This window comes from Macrobrachium nipponense, chromosome 30 (genome assembly GCF_015104395.2).
Source record: "Macrobrachium nipponense isolate FS-2020 chromosome 30, ASM1510439v2, whole genome shotgun sequence".
Classification (NCBI taxonomy): Eukaryota; Metazoa; Arthropoda; class Malacostraca; order Decapoda; family Palaemonidae; genus Macrobrachium; species Macrobrachium nipponense.
In genome coordinates, this window is record NC_087218.1 from 55,374,117 (window position 1) to 55,384,116 (window position 10,000).

At 34.7% G+C, this 10,000-nt stretch overlaps 1 protein-coding gene across 2 annotated transcripts in view; it reads right to left on the reverse strand.

The window, feature by feature from the left end:
* LOC135202542 (protein enabled homolog) overlaps positions 1 to 10,000 on the reverse strand; it is a 269,259-nt gene that overhangs the window by 85,242 nt on the left and 174,017 nt on the right. For both annotated transcript variants that reach the window (XM_064232013.1, XM_064232014.1), the window contains exon 2: positions 2,953 to 2,989. The gene's annotated coding sequence lies outside the window, so the exon portion shown is untranslated. The remainder of the gene's footprint in view (positions 1 to 2,952; positions 2,990 to 10,000) is intronic.

A 10,000-nucleotide genomic window follows, 5' to 3' on the forward strand; every position in this document is an offset into this window, starting at 1 on the left:
GTCTCATGTATTGTCCGTGCATTGGTTTGTTGTGCCAGTCTCTGTTCTTTCTGTCTTTCTCCTGTCTCTGTATATTTCTGGGTCTTCGTCTGCTTTTATTAGTCCTTCTTCCCATGCACTCTTTAGCCACTCGTCTTCACTGGTTTTCAGATATTGCCCCAGTGCTCTGTTTTCCCCCCCCCCCCCCCCCCCGATGTTGACGCAGTCCTCTATACTGAGTAGTCCTCTCCCTCCTTCCTTTCGTGTTATGTATATTCTGTCCGTATTTGCTCTTGGGTGTAGTGCTTTGTGTATTGTCATATGAAATTTCCTGGTTTTCTGATCTATGCTGCGGAGTTCTGCCTTCGTCCATTCCACTATTCCTGCGCTGTATCTGATTACTGGCACTGCCCATGTTTATGGCTTTTATCATATTTCCGGCGTTGAGTTTTGACTTGAGTATCGCCTTGAGTCTCTGCATATATTATTATTATTATTATTATTATTATTATTATTATTATTATTATTATTATTATTCAGATGAACCTTATCCATAGGGTACACGTCCAGGTGGGCCACTGACTTGAAATCAAAGTTTATTATTATTATTATTATTATTATTATTATTATTATTATTATTATTATTATTATTATTATTCAGATAAACCCTATTCATAGGGTATACAAGCCCAGGTGGGCCACTGACTTGAAATTAAAGTTTATTATTAATTATTATCATTATTATTATTATTATAATAATAATAATAATAATAATAATAATAATAATAATAATAATAATAATAAATAACTAATAATAATAATAATAATAATAATAATAATAATAATGATTATTATTATTATTATTATTACTATTATCATTAAAAAAGTAATGGCTACTTCAGCAGTAGCCATTACTTTTAATAAGGTATGCTTGAGAGAGGGTTTGCTTCCTAAGTATTATTATTATTATTATTATTATTATTATTATTAATTATTATTATTATTATTATTATTATTATTATTATTATTATTATTCAGCAGATGAACCGTATTCACATGGAACAAGCCCATAGGGGCCACAGACTCGAAATTGAAGTTTTTAAATAACATGGTTCCCATTAGGAAGTAAGTGAAGGTAAATGGAAATACGTAGCTATTTGATGACTACGATCTGCAGCGTCCCCTCGCCCGCTAGCTACGCTCACTTCTCACCCTTTTACTTTACCTCCATTCTCACTTTTGTTCTGTAGGGCCTTTTCTCACCTCCACCTTTAAATCCTTACATTCTCTCGACGTTCTAGATCTCTTTACCTCGCTGTTCCAACCACTCCAACTCTTTTTCTGCCACCCACTGCCTGAAGCGCTGAAAACTTGGTTGGAGAGATTGAATTTCCAAAAACCTCATATAGGTAGATAGCAAAACAAGTGTTTTTATTGGCCTATCGGAATCTAATGGCTCTAGATTCTGATACTTCATTTCCTTTATCTTCAGGAGATCTTCACCATGTTGTTCAACCACTCCAACTCCCCACTATCACTGTCCTTGAGCGCTGAATGGCCCAAAGTGCCCTAGTGCTTGGCTTGATGCCTTAAATTTCATATCAGTGGCATTTCACAATTCATCAATACTGAATGCATAATAATAAATAAAGGCTGCAGTATCATTAATGTCATCATTTCCAGTTGAATTAAATAACCGGATAAAAAAAAGACATTAACAATGCTTTCAATAAACTATCTCTGACTCACGTCTCGAACTCCTGAGAAATGTAAACATTTTATCCCCGTTTTCTTTATCGCGAATGTTAGAGCGGTGACGACGAAAACGTATAATACGGAAAGAAAAGAAAATGGGAATCGCATGATCTGATTTTCTCTAATCACGGGAAACGTTTTCGATCTCGACTAAACGTTCCATTAATCTGTCGTTCCTTTCATCAGATGAATGAACTGCGGGTTAATTTCTCTTTTCACGAAAGAAGGTGGGGAGGAAAGACTGCAAAGGACGTATCTAGTGAGTTTCTTTTGTTTGTTGAACAAGGATGGAAATGAAAGCGAATAGAAAACGGGAATAATGGGTGAGGATTGAAAGTAACTTTTTTTTTCCTATTTCTTCTTGTAATTATTGGAATGATTATCGATTGTTAATTGAATAATTATCAACCGTTAATTCATTTAAAATATAAGCTACGTCATCAACGGGAAATCGTCTAAATTTAAAGAGCGCGCAAGGTGAATGAGACCAATCTTTATATACAATCCTCTCTCTCTCTCTCTATCTCTCTCTTTCTCTGGGGAGACTCCTCCTGCATTCAACTAAAAGTTGTCAATTATTAAATTTAAAATATAAGATACGTTATCACACCGAAATCGTCTAAACGCACTTAGAGAGAGAGAGAGAGAGAGAGAGGAGAGAGAGAGAGAGAGAGAGAGAGAAGGCTCATCAAAACTCAATGTGAGAGAGAGAGAGAGGCACATATAAAACTCAATGAGAGAGAGAGAGAGAGAGAGAGAGAGAGAGAGAGGCTCATATAAAACTCAATGAAACAAACGAGAGAGAGAGAGAGAGAGAGAGAGAGAGAGAGGCCATGCATTAATCTGTATTTTCGAGTTCAGAAAAGTAGTTTGAAAAACAGTGTCTGCTTTAAAGCATTATTTTTTTCATGTCCCATTTATTCTCTCCCGTCACAGCCGCCGCTTCCGCATTTCAATGACAGCCATCATCAGGGTAGTGCTAGTTTCTAAAGTAGAAGCACACTTCCACTAGTACAAAGGTTAATACAGTCAAACAACAAAGGATCATAAGCAAGATTCTGACTAAAACTGAGAGTTGACTTACGATATCTCACAGAATCATGTATTCAGTTCTTTTTTATAGTAATTATTTTACTTCACAACATATACGTTCTTTAAGTGAAAGACTTATGACACTTCAAATTGATACTTGAATTGTGTCAAAAATTTGTACATTACCTGATGGCTAATCCTGGAATCACAGACGCGCCTACACCTGGAAATGAAAAAAAAATCGAGTGTTAAAGGAAATATTGTAAAGATAGACATTTCTCTCTCTCTCTCTCTCTCTCTCTCTCTCTCTCTCTCTCTCTCTCTCTCTCTCTCTCTCTCTCTCTCTCACTGGATAGCATCGAATAATAACAAGAACTTAATTGGCAATAATAATATATTAATCATAACTACAATAATAATAAAATAATAATAATAATAATAATAATAATAATAATAATACCTCATTTACAGGACTAAGCATCCTAACACGATTTGGAATCGAACTCAGTATTCCTGCTCCCGAGGCAGACGTCCTTGCCACTAGACCATCATCACCATCACCATCACCATCTCCTCATTATTATTATCATTAAAGCGACACACAACAGTCAACTAACAATAAAGAAATTATTCAATGACAGGTCAACCTAGGCCCACTGAAAGACCACACCACAAGATTACATATAAAGAGAGAGAGAGAGAGAGAGAGAGAGAGAGAGAGAGAGAGAGAGAGAGAGGAGAGAGAGAGAGAGATAATTAAACGTTTGGTCAACATAGGCCTACTGGAAGACCTTATCACAAAGTAAGAGAGAGAGACAGAGAAAGAGAGAGAACTTAATGCTTGGTAGGTCTACTGAAAGGCCTTACAACAAAGTTAGAGAGAGAGAGCGAGAGAGAGAGAGAGAGAGAGAGAGAAAGAGAGAGAGAGAGAAAGAGAGAGAAACTAAATGCTTGGTAGGTCTACTGAAAGGCCTTGCAACAAAGTTTAGAGAGAGAGAGAGAGAGAGAGAGAGAGAGAGAGAGAGAGAGAGAGAGAGAACTAAATGCTTGGTAGGTCTACTGAAAGGCCTTACAACAAAGTTAGAGAGAGAGAGAGAGAGAGAATTTAATATTTGGTAGGCCTACTGGAAGACCCCATCACTCACAATGTTACATTAGAGAGAGAGAGAGAGAGAGAGAGAGAGAGAGAGAGAGAGAGAAAGCCGCCCTCATTAAGGGGGAAGCCGATAATTATCGATGTTGGCAGCGAGTGATGATTTTGATCACCTTCGGGAGAGGATCGGGGGGGAAGGGGGGGAATGTGATCAATACACAGGGGGGTTGGGAAGCTGGTGGGATTTAAATCTATTATATGAATAGTTTTTGATTTGCCGTCGTCCATTCTGGGTTACTGGGTTGTATAGTTCACTATCAGTATGAGAGAGAGAGAGAGAGAAAGAGAGAGAGACTTTACTTACTATCAGCATCTCAAAGAAGTGTGTATATATATATATATATATCATATATATATATATATATATATATATATATATATGACTGGTAAAAATGTTCTGTAACAACAGAGTTCCATCTAATAAAAGGAGCCCATAAAAAACACCAAAATAGAGAAAAAGTACTATATTTCAGAGACTGCTGTCTCCCTCTTCAGGTAGATGAATGAGAAAAGTTTACAGAAAAGGTGGTATTTATACCAAGAGGTCCATAACCACAAACAAGCCATTTTAAGTCACCCCGCTGATAATCTTCCTTTAATCTTCTTAAGGGTTGGTTGAATGAAGACGTTGTCGATCGTGTCCGAAATCCATCCTCCTTTTGAGATGTTCATTACTGCCTCTCTTTTTATTAAGGCCGATTCCATCATTTGACTCTTGTACCGGCAGTTGCTGCATTAAATTACACGTGACAAATTCCAGTTTATTCTAACGTAATTTTCTACCGACCCCTAAAGACAAGACCAGAGATACACCCAACAATAAAATAATAATTCCCCACCTGGACACGATTAAGAGAATAACCAACCCCCTCGGAAAATCGAACCCTTTTGTATTTACTTACCCAAACACCTTAGCCAAATCCCTGATTAACGTCCAACAAAAGACATCTCCAAAGGACTCTGGGGTATACGAAATCCCATGCCAGGACTGTGACCCAATCTTACATCGGATTTACAGGTAAATCCCTTCCCCAGAGATTAATACAACACAAACGGTCAGTTAGGTATGGACAACAGAACTCGGCTATTTTCAACCATATAAATGAACATAACCATAGAATAAACTTGGAATTTGTTCACCCGTGTAATTTATAGCAGCAACTGCCGGTACAAGAGTCAAATGATGGAATCGGCCTTAATAAAAGAGAGGCAGGTAATGAACATCTCAAAGGAGGATGGATTTCGGACACGATCGACAACGTCTTCATTCAACCAACCCTTAAGAAGATTAAAGGAAGATTATCAGCGGGGGTGACTTAAAAATGGGCTTGTTTGTGGATGGACCTCTTGGTATAATACCACCTTTTCTGTAAACTTTTCTCACATTCATCTACCTGAAGAGGGAGACAGCAGTCTCTGAAATATAGTACTTTTCTCTATTTTGGTGTTTTTATGGGCTCCTTTTATTAGATATATATATATATATAAGATATATATATATATATATATATATATATATATATACGTATATATTACTGAAATATTTGTTAAATCCGAATTCCATCTAATAAAAGGAGATAGCTGTTCTCATAATATAGAATTAACTTTGCACATTTTGGTTTTTATGGGCTCCTTTTATTAAGATATAATATATAAATATTTTATTTATACACACATATATATTTATATATATATATATTTATATATATATATATATATATATTAATATATCACAATAAAACACATATATATGCATATAAAGATATATGCCACGAATGAAAAATAAACGAAGGAGGATCTGCGAGACCCTCTTTTGACGTTAAACGTCCTTTACTGAGCAGAAACTGCTAAGTAAAGGACATTTAACGTCGAAAGGTCTTGCAGATCCTCCTTCGTTTATTTTTCCTTCGTGGCATATATCTTTAATTATGGATTTATCACGTTCCTAACTTTCGTGATATATATAATATATAATATATCTATATATATATATATATATATATATATATATATATGTGTGTGTGTGTGTGTGTGTGTGTGTGTGTGTGTGTGTGTGTGTGTGTGTGTGTACATATCCATGTAGCCAAGAACATAATTAAAAAAGTAGGAACAATACTACAATGAAAAGCAATTTGAGTCAATAACCTCACGAGCAAAACACTAAAATTAATAAGATTCCAAGGAGACCCTCTTCCCTCCTCCAATTCCAGAAACACCGACAGGACAGACACCTCACTCAATTCCTCATTCCAATTCCTCATTTCAGTTCCCCCACTTCACGAGAAAAGGGACCAACACCCACGTGTCCGTCACTTGAAGCTGAAGAATCAATCAAAGAGAAAAATGTGGAACTGAAGATGGTTATTCGAAATGAGCAAAGTTTCCCAAATGTGTTCTGTGTTAATTGCCATTTATTTCACAAGTGCGATGACGCAACCAGCAGAGTTACCGAACATAACTCCCAGAATCTGATCCACAATCTCCTGGAATATAGTGATCTTAAAAAAAAAAAAAAAAAAAAAGTAAAATGCGCCTATTTTTCTGTACAGCGTCTAATGCTGTATGAAACTCTCAGCCACGGCCCACGAAAAACTCTTCCGCGGCCCATGAAACTTTCAGTCACTGTCCCGGTGGTGGCCCGTGTTATTGGCACCTATGTCGTTTTATTTTAAAAAAGTAAAAAATGCACCTAGTTTTCTGTACAGCGTATAATGCTGTAAGAAACTTTCAGCCACGGCCCATGAAAAACTCCACCGTGGCCCATGAGGCGTTCAGCCACAGCCCGGTGGTGGCCCGTGCTGTTGGCACCTATATCGTTGCCAGAAGCACGATTCGGCTAATTCTAACCTTGAATACAATAAAAACCACTGAGGCTAGAAGGTTGCAATCCGGTATGTTCGATGATTGGAAGGTGGATGATTAGTATACCAATTTGCAGCCCTCTAGCCTCAGTAGTTTTGAAGATCTGAGGGTGGACAGAAAAAATGCGGACTGACAGACAAAATAGCCATCTCAATAGTTTCCTTTGACATTAAACTAAAAAGAAAAGGAAATATTTTTGTTTGTCACCCGACACTGAAAATGTTTCTCGGTCTTCAAGTTCTAGGAGGGGATGTCTTTGAAGGATACAAAGGAAAAGAGAGAGAGAGAGAGAAAAAAAAAAAATAGAAACACGTTGTGAAAGGGGAGAGCAAGTTTTCTCATTTCCCCTTCTATGAAGTTTCTCTTGAACTACTTTTGAGGAATTTGAAGATGATGATGAAGATTTTCAACTTGAATGAATACCATCGAGTAATGAAACTCCTCTTCTCTCTCTCTCTCTCTCTCTCTCATCTCTCTCTCTCTCTCTCTCTCTCTCTCTCTCGTCCTCTCATCTCTCTCTCTCTCTCTCTCTCTCTCTCTCGCAGCTCACAAACGAGGAGCCAACTTCCAAATTCAATTATCCAAAGAGGTAATGAACATTATATGGTCCAGATACCTTTCTTTTAATGATAGCATATCCACCTTTCGATTTTCAAACTGGGCGTCGAGAGAGAGAGAGGAGAGAGAGAGAGAGAGAGAGAGAGAGAGAGAGAGTAGACTATCTATTCGTTCATCCATTTCAACGACATGGAATCGACTCCATTTTGACAATCATCTTGAGTTATAAGAAAGTTAATTCCAGATTGATATTCGTTTTTCACATGGCATTTCATAGTCTGATTCGAGCATTAATCCTCACATCTAGGGGCGGTTTATCATTATTACTAATATTACCATGATCATAATAATAATAATAATAATAATAATAATATAATAATAATAATAATAATAATAATAATAATAATAATTTGTTTTAAAAAATCTACAATTATATATTAAAATATATTTATATGTAAAACACGTCTGCACTAATGAAGAACACCGTTCAGGTGTTCGAAAGTCGTTTTTACATAGAAATATATTTTAATATATGATTGTGGATTTTTTAACAATTTGTTCTTCAAGAGACTGTGAATTTCTTAACAATAATAATAATATTATTTTTATTATTATTACAAAAATCTTAATATGATAATACTAATTTTCACTATTATTATTATTATTATTACTATTATTAAAACATCATCATTTACAAAATTCGAAAAAATTCACTTTGAAATTCTGGGATCTACTAGGGAGGACCTACCGAGGGACCCAAAAGTACCGACGTTCCGCAAAAAAAAAAAAAAAATAAATAAATAAAAAATAAATAAATAAAAAAAATTAATAAATACAAAAAATGAGGTAGTGAGGAGGTAGTGGCGAGGTACCTCGGCCATCTTATCGATCTCCCGAGAACCTCCGTAAGATTCTAGAACCCAAGAGACGACTGAGAGATGTCTAAAAAAATACCTTCAGTAATATTAAATACCTAAGCGATATAAAAACCAATGTAGTATTAAAAAACCTGAGAAATATTAAAAACCTGAGCAATGTTTGAAAAACCTAAGCAATATTGGAAAACCTAGGCAATAACAAAACCTAAGTAATATTGAAAACCTAAGCAATATAAAATAAACTAAGAATGTTGAAAAACCTAAGCAATATAAAAAACTTAAGCAATATACAAAACCTAGGCAATATTGGAAAACCTAAGTAATATACAAAACCTAGGCAATATAAAAACCTAAGTAATAGAAAAACCCTTAGGCAATATAAAAACCTAAGCAATATAAAAAAAACTAAGTAATAGAAAAAATCTTAAGTAATATATAAACCTAAGCAATATTAAAAAACCTATACAATGTTAAAAACATAAGCAATGTTAAAAACATAATATGCAATATAAAAAACCTAAGCAATATAAAAACCTAAGCAATATAAAACCTAAGCAATGTGTACAGAAATCTAAGCAATATTTAAAGAAACCTAAGCACTATGAAAAACCTAAGCAATATTAAAAACCTAAGCAATATTAAAAACATAGAAAATATAAAAAAACACTCGCAATATTTAAAAATTCCTAAGTAATTAAAAAAACCTAGGCAATATTTGAAGAACCTAAGCAATACTGAAAAACCTAAAAAATATTTTAAAATTTAAGCAATACTAGGAAACCTACGCAATATAAAAAACCTTACAGTAATAAATTAAACCTAAACACCTCAGAAATATGGAGACACCTAAGCAATATAAAAACCTTAGCAGTAATTATATAAACCTAAAAACCTCAGCAATATTAAGAAATCAAAGCAATATAAAGAAAACCTTAGCAATACTAAAATAAACCTAAAAACCTCAGCAATATGAAGACACCTAAGCAATATAAAAAAAACCTTAGCAATACTAAAATAAACCTAAAAATCTCAGCAATATTAAGAAACCAAAGCAAAATAAAAACCTTAGCCATAATAAAATAAACCTAAAATCTCAGCAATATTAAGAAATCACACCAACATAAAAACCTTAGCAATAATAAAATAAACCTAAAACCTAAGCAATATTAAGAAACCAAAGCAATATAAAAAAACTTTAGCAATAATGAAATAAACCTAAAAACCTCAGCAATATTATGAAACCAAAGAAAAATAAAAACCTTAGCAATAATAAAATAAACCTAAAACCTCAGCAATATTAAGAAACCAAAGCAAAATGAGAACCTTGGCAATAATTAAATAAACCTAAAAACCTCAGCAAGATTAAGAAACCACAGAAAAATAAAACCTTGGCAATAATTAAATAAACCTAAAACCTTAGGAAACACATTACTAAAAATTAAAAAAATTTAAAACGGCCTCCATTCAGCGATAAGTCTTACAAAATTACTTGCACGTTTACAGGCGCATTGCAACATTGCAAAACCTACAAAGTTCCCTGGCGGAGTCATTTTGCATTAAAATGGAGCGAGCAAGAAAACGTTTTGCTCAGAGAGAGAGAGAGAGAGAGAGAGAGAGAGAGAGAGCGTGTTCTGCAAAGTTGCAGCAGTGCTAAAATATTCATGGCTATGGCGCTTGGACACGAGAGAGAGAGAGAGAGAGAGAGAGAGAGAGAGAGAGAGAGACTTTACTACTAAGAGCTTATAGATAATTTTTTCTTAAACGGTTCTGCTTTTCAGAATTA